This window comes from Eumetopias jubatus, unplaced genomic scaffold (assembly GCF_037043125.1).
Source record: "Eumetopias jubatus isolate StellerSeaLion01/CBP00866 unplaced genomic scaffold, mEumJub1_p1.0 scaffold_6, whole genome shotgun sequence".
Lineage (NCBI taxonomy): Eukaryota > Metazoa > Chordata > Mammalia > Carnivora > Otariidae > Eumetopias > Eumetopias jubatus.
In genome coordinates, this window is record NW_028274812.1 from 49,768,653 (window position 1) to 49,776,510 (window position 7,858).

The following is a 7,858-nucleotide window of genomic DNA, read 5'->3' on the forward strand; positions in this document are numbered from 1 at the left end:
GAAGGAAGAGACATACTGGGGAGTCAAGGGAAAGGAGGGTGGGTTAGGCTCAGCTCCACTGGGAAGATGACTGAGGCCTCCCACGATGCATTTCTTATTGTGACCGTCAGAGATGAACCCTGGAGGGCTGTAGGGGCATCTTTAGGCGTCTTTGTGATTATATTATGAGTAAGAAAGTAAAATTTCATAAGAAAACACTGCTGAAAATTATTTCAAGAAGGTACCAGTCCAACATGAAGATTTTTTAAATAAAGAAAGTAAAGGTTGTTTGGCTAGAAGCTACCACTCTTCTCACATGTTCCTTGATAGTTAAGCAACATGCACAGAAAAGCTCATCCTGTTCCAAGAAGATGGAAAACAAGAGGGCTAATTACAGGATGTTTTAAAAAATAATGCTCAAGCAATTTTTTTTTATTTGTCAACTTGATTGCAAGCCGTAAAAAGTGATTAAAATCCTTATTGTGCTGTAATTTCTTTATAATTTGGTATTTTTAGAGTCATGTTTCCAAATGATAGCATCTAAGGGACTCTCAGAATTTAAATGCAAAATTAAAAAGCACTCATACAATAAAACAAGTACTTACCAGCAGCTAGTCATCTTGCCAGGGCCAAAGCCACCTCTGTCCCCACCACCCTGGCCCCCTCGGAAGCCCCCACGGTCCCTGCCTCAGCCTTGGTAGCCGCCCGATCACAGCCTCCTCTGCCACAATGCGAAATAAAGCAGGTTTCTCATCTCATCAGGTGATAGGCAGTTAATTAGCTCAGAGCAGGAAAGCTTTGGAAATGTGGGGCTTTAAGCCAGGCTTACATTCGTGACCAGCAGCCGCAGGAACACAACATCTGGCTGAGCTCACAAATATTTAGGAGCTGAGCCAAAAGATACCTTCCTGGACAGGGTCCAGGTGCTCTTAGGCACTTGTAAATGCTGACCGAACAGATGAACGAATGAATGATCAGGTATGGCACAGGATCATTGACCCAGGGGGTGAAAGGATTTTAGAGGCTTCCCATGCAGCTGGTAGTTCTAAACTCATTTGCAAGTCTGACTTGAATGACTGAATTTTGAAGCGACCCTTTCCAAAGCTGGTCCTCAAACACCCACTAAGCAGCTTCCCTTCCTCCAAGTGTATCAAGCCCTCTCACTGACAGGCAGCTGTGAACTGAATGTTTACGCCACTGGATGGGCTTTTTTCCTTCTACCTTGCTCACTTGGGTCAGGCAGTGGTTTTGACATAAAAGCCTAAGGGAGAGGAAATCAGAGGGGGAGACGAACCATGAGAGACTATGGACTCTGAGAAACAAACTGAGGGTTCTAGAGGGGAGGGGGTTGGGGGGATGGGTTAGCCTGGTGATGGGTATTAAAGAGGGCACGGTCTGCATGGAGCACTGGGTGTTATACGCAAACAATGAATCATGGAACACTAGATCAAAAACTAAAGATGTAATATATGGAGATTAACACAACATAATAAAAAAAGAATTTAAAATAAATAAAAATTTTTTAAAAAATAGTAAAAAATAAAAAAAGCCTAAGGGAGAAATTTACAGGCTTGTACGTCTGAGCTGGTCAAAGACTGGTTATTTTGCAGGTTCAGCTCCCTGAGAAGATGTTATAGTTCAGGAGTCCTCTGCCTTCTCCCAGCATCTGACACCCCTGGGGCCATCAAGGAGAGGACAGATGGACTCTGGGGGCAGGAATAAGTGTGGACAAAGGGCAGATGGATGGGGGTAGAGGTAGAGGTAGGAGACAAGAGACAGAACTTGAAAAGGGGAGAGAGGGCTACCCCTGCAGTCTTTGAGATCACCGAGCATGTTCATAGTACGTCGGAATGTATGGCTTAAACCGGAGGAAATAGCCATTTTATACACTTTCAGATTCCTGGGCGGGGGGATCACCTGCTCCCTCTCTTCCATGATATGGGTTGAATTCTGGGGCGGCGTTCAGTTGTCAAAAAAATGTACAAACATTCACCCACTTTTTGATCAATTTAGTTTTATAAATCAAAATTTGGTGTTTTCTGAAATAGGTGTTGAAGATACTGTCGTGGGGAGACCAAATGTGTTGCCAGTAAGGCTTGACACCCGGAGAGAGCTATAGCATTCACAAAGGAATCCTGTGATTTCATACTTTCATTTAATCCTACTACCAGGCTGTGAGGTAGGTATTAGCCATCCCCCCACCTGCAGCTCCCCCCTCCACACACCACTTGCTAGATGAGCAGACCGAGGTCCAGAGAGCTTCAGTGACTTTCCTAACCAAGGTCACTCAGCCAGTATCCCTGCCTGAAAATCCAGGCTTTCTCTTCTTGATCATAATTAATCGTTCTGGGCTGTACATAAACATTGATCTGTTTGTTTGCTTGTGTGGCCAATTTTTTAAACGTTTAATAGTGTGCCCACAGAGATCAACTTTGTGTGGTTTTCTCAGTTTTTCGGGAAGAAAAGTGCCATAAAAATCATCTTAGACCCACAAGAGGAGCTTCCCCTTTGGGGAGTGCGGGGTAAAGGAGTTATCCAGTAATGACTGAAGGTAGCTTTACTCCGAAAGTCAGGGACAGAGCGAGTGGCTCAGTTGTCCAGAGAGAAGACATGCAGGACAGCAGGCTGCCCCCTGTGGGGGCACTGGAGAGAAGGGAGGCTCTGAGCTCTGCTGCTCGGTCAGTGGGCAGAATCTGACAGGGTGGCCGGGGCATGGGAGGTAGGAGGAAAATTACTGCAAGAGGAGAGCATGGAATGAAGGAAGCAGCCTCCCTCTACATTCAAGGCCAGATCTCCTCAGCACCTGCACTCTCCGCATGGCGGAACACGCGCCCTGCGTTCTTGGTTCACACCCAAGGAAGGACTGGGCCCGCCTCTGTGTGCTCAGACCATCTTCCACGAGGCCAGCCCTCAGTGGGCAGAGAGCTCAGCCAGGCCAGGGCACTCGTCGGCCCTCACGAGCCCCCCTCCGAGAGGAGGCTAGCCGGGCCAGGCATTGGGTGCCCAAGCGTCCATTCCAGCTTCAAGTTGAGTGGGAAGGTGGTAGGCCTCCCAGTTTAAAACAATATTGCCAAATACTAGATTTCAGTCGTGGCTAAGCAAGTTCTGTGCATAAAACACTAACATCATACCTGAAGAATTTACCCCCCTGAAGAAATATGATGCTCTTTCAGGGAGGGTTGTATGACCAGCTGATTTAGGGGAAGAGAGGTGTCAAAGACAAGGTTGTCCTTTGTGTGAGAACAACTAATAGAATGTGTTCACAGCCCCTTATGAGACATCACTGAAGACCAACTGGAAGCACTTACAGTTTTTAACGATCATGCTGTTCCTTCATTACAATGAAAACTATTTCACGTGTGCCAGGGAAGCTTACTAAACTGTCTCTTCCTCACATGCTCCCTTTCCCCCATTTTAGGTAGGGAGCTGGGTTTTGTGACTTCATGCTCTGAGTACTGTGGCTTTGACAGAAAGCAGAAGCAGCCTGGTGTCCCAAGACTCTGTCTTCCTCAAAGCCCACGCCTATGAAAGACAAAGGAGGGTGCATGCAGCCTGCGCCAGAGAGGGACAACTCTCTAAGGAATGACTCCCATGAAGCGGAGCGTGGTCCTAGCTCAGGCAGAAGCCTCCCCAGTCAACAAAAGAGGCTCAGGCCCCTGGCCAGCCCTGACACAGCAGAGCCCCAGAGAAAAGGGTCCTCTGAGAGGCAGCAGGGCTGTAACCATGTGGACTGTGGCTGAAGTCCAGGGCTCATTCTGCTTCCGGCTCCTGAACCTTGCTGGAATAATGACTGCAGTTGGATTTCCTGCCAGTTTGGCGGGAGGTAAGCTCAGGGTGGGAATTTCATTTGATTAACAAATGTTAATTATATGTCTTACACACCTAAATTTGAAGATTGCAATTCATCTCCACCATATAAGCTACCTACAAAGATACCTGTCACTCCACCAGCGAGTCACACCGTGATTCATGATGAGGAGTAGCCCAGCTGTGTTAGTTGTAAAAGACGCAAGAATTTATTTGTGACTAGAAGAGTACGTGACTGCTCAGCAGCACGGTTCAAACAGGTGCTGTGCATCAATGACTTGAACTCTTGTTCCTTAACTTCCTAGCCACATCATTGCATTCTGTCAGCAATATGTCAAGCTAACACCTTCAAAAGTTGACGATGGATTAGTGTAGAAAGTCTGGATCAATGATCATAATTATAATTAGAGAAGGTAGATCATTTATCTTTGCCCTGTCCAACTAAATGCACACCTGACTTGGATTTCTTGGTGCTGGTTAAGCAGCAACAGATGCCAGACCCTGGAGATGGACACGCCTGTGTTCAAAGCCTCACTCTGCTACTGACTAGCTCTGTGACCTCTCAGAGGCTTGATCTCTTAAAGCCTCAATTTCTTCATCTGTAAAACATGAAGGATGCTACTAAATACCTTGTGAAGATTAGATATGTGTTTAAGCTCTTGGATCTATGCTTGGCATATGGTAAGCCTGGCATACTTGTTAGCTTTTACATGTTTTCACCGGTGTAGAAACTTATGTAGTCTTACATTTAGCAGATCAAGTTCCCAGTCAGTCATAAATGGCCTATCGCTTTCTCTGAGGAAACTATATCTTGTCATATAAGATAGATATATATATACATTTTTAAGTAGGTGCCACACCCAATGTGGGGCTTGAATTCACGACCCTAAGATCAAGAGTCGTATACTCTACCGACTGAGCCAGCCAGGCGTCCCCTAAATATATATGTTTATAGATAGATTCATTATTACTTGTAATTTATTGTTAACTTTTATTTTGAGTAACATTAACTCATTTTTATGGTAATGCTCTATTTGGCAAGTCATACAGGTTTTCACTTGTGAAAGTTATATAAACTTTCATTTAAATAAAATTGTTTTAATTTAAAAAAGGTAAGTCCATACAAAGATTATTAGGTAAATAATTGTACAAAGATTGTACCACTAAGTCCAAAATCAGGGAGCTGCTAAGATGAACTTCTGGAAACTCAAACCAAATGCTTCCTAAGCCTGCTTTCCTTTCAAACATCCTATTATTTCAGGCTACTTTTGCTCCTTCCCCCCAGCTTTACTGAGGTATAAGCGATAAAAAATATTGTACATATTTAGGTTATATAACATAATTTTTTGGTGTACAACATGATACTTTATGTATACATTTTGAAGTGATTACCACAATCAAGTTAATTAACTTACCCATCACCTCACAGGGGTCCCATTTTTTTGGTGCATATAGTGAGAATAATGAAGATCAACTCTCTTAACAAATTTCAAGTATACAATACACTATTATTAACTATAACACCAGGCTGTACATTAGAGCCCCAGAACTTATTCATCTTATAACTAAAAGTCTGTACCCTTTGGTCAACATTTCCCCCACTCTGCAGCCCCTGGCAACCACCCTTTTACACTCTGGTTTTGTGAGACTGACTTTTTGAGATTCCACATTTAGTGAGATCATACGATATTTGTCTTTCTCTGTCTGACTTATTTCACTTAACGTAATATCCTCAAGTTTCATCCATGTTGTCACAAATGGCAGATTTCCTTCTTTTTTATAGCTGAATAAAATTCCTAGGTAGAGAGATAGCGATAGCACATTTTCTTAATCTGTTCATCCATTGATGGCACTTAGGTTGTTTCTATGTCTTGGCTATTATGAATAATGCTGCAATGAATATAGGAGTAGAGATATCTCTTCAATATCCTGGTTTAATTTCCTTTGCATATATACCCAGAAGTGGAATTGCGAGATCATACAGTTGTATTTTTATTTGAAGAGCATCCACACTGTTTTCCATAGCGGCTGCACCAATTTACCTTCCCACCAACGGTGTACCAGGGTTCCCTTTTCTTCACCCCCACACCAACACATGTCATCTCTTGTTTTTTGTTAATAGCCATTCTACCAGGTGTGAGGCAATATCATGGTTTTGAGTTGTGTTTCCCCAGTAATTAGTGTTGTTGAGCACCTTTTCATATATTTGTCATTTGTATGCCTTCTTTGCAAAAATGCCTATTCGGGTCTTTTGCTATTTTTCAGCCAGGTTATTTGTTCTCTTGGCTATTGAGTTGCATGAGTTCTTTTTATATTTTGGATATTAACCCCTTACCAGATATATGGTTTGCAAATATTTTCTCCCATTCCATAGGTTGCCTTCTCAGTTTGTTGATGGTATTCTTTGCTGTACAGTAGCTTGTTCATTTGATATAGTCCCACTGGTTTCTTTTTTCTTTTTTTGTGTGTGTTTTTGGTGTCATACCCAAAAATCGTTGCCAAGATCAATGTCAAGGAAATTGTCCTATATACTTTCTTCCAGGTGTTTCATGGTTTTAGGCCTTACATTTAATACTTTAATCCATTTCAAGTTAATTTTTGTATGATGTAAGATAGGGGTCCAGTTTCATTCTTTTGCATGTGAATATCCAATTTTCCCAACACCATTTATTGAAAAGACTATTCTTTCCACATTGTGCATTCCTGGCACCCTTGTCCGAGATTAGTGACTTATTGCCCTTTTGAAAATTTGTTAGGATTTTATAGTATCTGATGACTTGTGGTTGGAAAATGGAAGAAAAGCTTTAAAGGAAAGGAAAGGAAAAGATGCTATTTCATTAACCTCTAAAGCTGTACTTCTCAAACTTCAGCATGTACACAAATTGCGGATTTTAAGATGCATATTCTGATTCAGTAGGTCTGAGGTGAAGCCCATGGATTTGAATTTCTTTCTTTATTAAGTTTTTCATTTTAATTACTGCATAGTTAAGGATTTGAATTTCTAACAAGCTCCCACGTGATGCTGACCGCACTTTGAGTAACACAGGGGCTAGACGTATATGCAGAGAGAGAGGAGCTGTTTGATGTGCCAAGATAACTGTTATACAATTTAAAAAGGTATGTTCTTGACTTTAAGATTAATCATAGTTCTTTTATAATGAAAGTTGAAAAGTTCATTTTCACAATAAGACATAGACAAAGAAATATCTTTTCCAAATTTCATGAGGTATTGCAAAGAATATTTGTCTGCCTGGAAATTCTAGAACATTCAACTGAAAAACTCAGAATTAGCAAGAGAACTCGATCATACAGCCATTGATAGAAAATTAAAAAAAAAAAAAGATTCCCTATAAGCCAGTAAGAAGCAGTTAGAAAATTTAACTATATATGGATATGGGCCAAGGAAGAGGAGTTTCATTCACAATAGTAACAAAATTACAAAGTGCTTGGTGTGCCTGCCTGGCTTAGTCAGTACAGCATGTGATTCTTAATCTCAGGGTTGTGAGTTCAAGCCCCAGTTGAGTGTAGAGATTATTTAAAATAAAATCTTTAAAAAAAAACAAAACCAAAGTGTCTAAGGCTTTGCTTAGCTATAAATATGCAGGAACCATAAGAATAAAACAACAAAATTAGAATTTAAACAAGGTTATCCACATGCAAAAAGTAAAGTTGGACCCTTGCCTTACACTATATACAAAAATTAACTCAAAGTAGATCAACTAGGGGCACCTGGCTGTCTTGGTCGGTAGAACATGCAACTCTTGATCTCAGTGTTGTAAGTTTGAGTCCCATGTTGGGTATAGGGATTCCTTAAATATAAAATCTTAAAAAATAAATCAACTAAACTTAAGAGCTAAAACTCTAGAACTCTTTTTTTTTTTAAAGATTTATTTACTTATGTGAGAGAGAGAATGGGGGGAGGGGCAGAAGGAGAAAATCTCCAAGCAGACTCCCTGCTGAGTGCAGAGCCCAACCCATGACCCATGAGAACAGACCTGAGCCAAAACCAAGAGTCAGATGCTCAACTGATTGAGCCACCCAGGAGCCCCAAATTTTAAAACTCTTAAAAGAA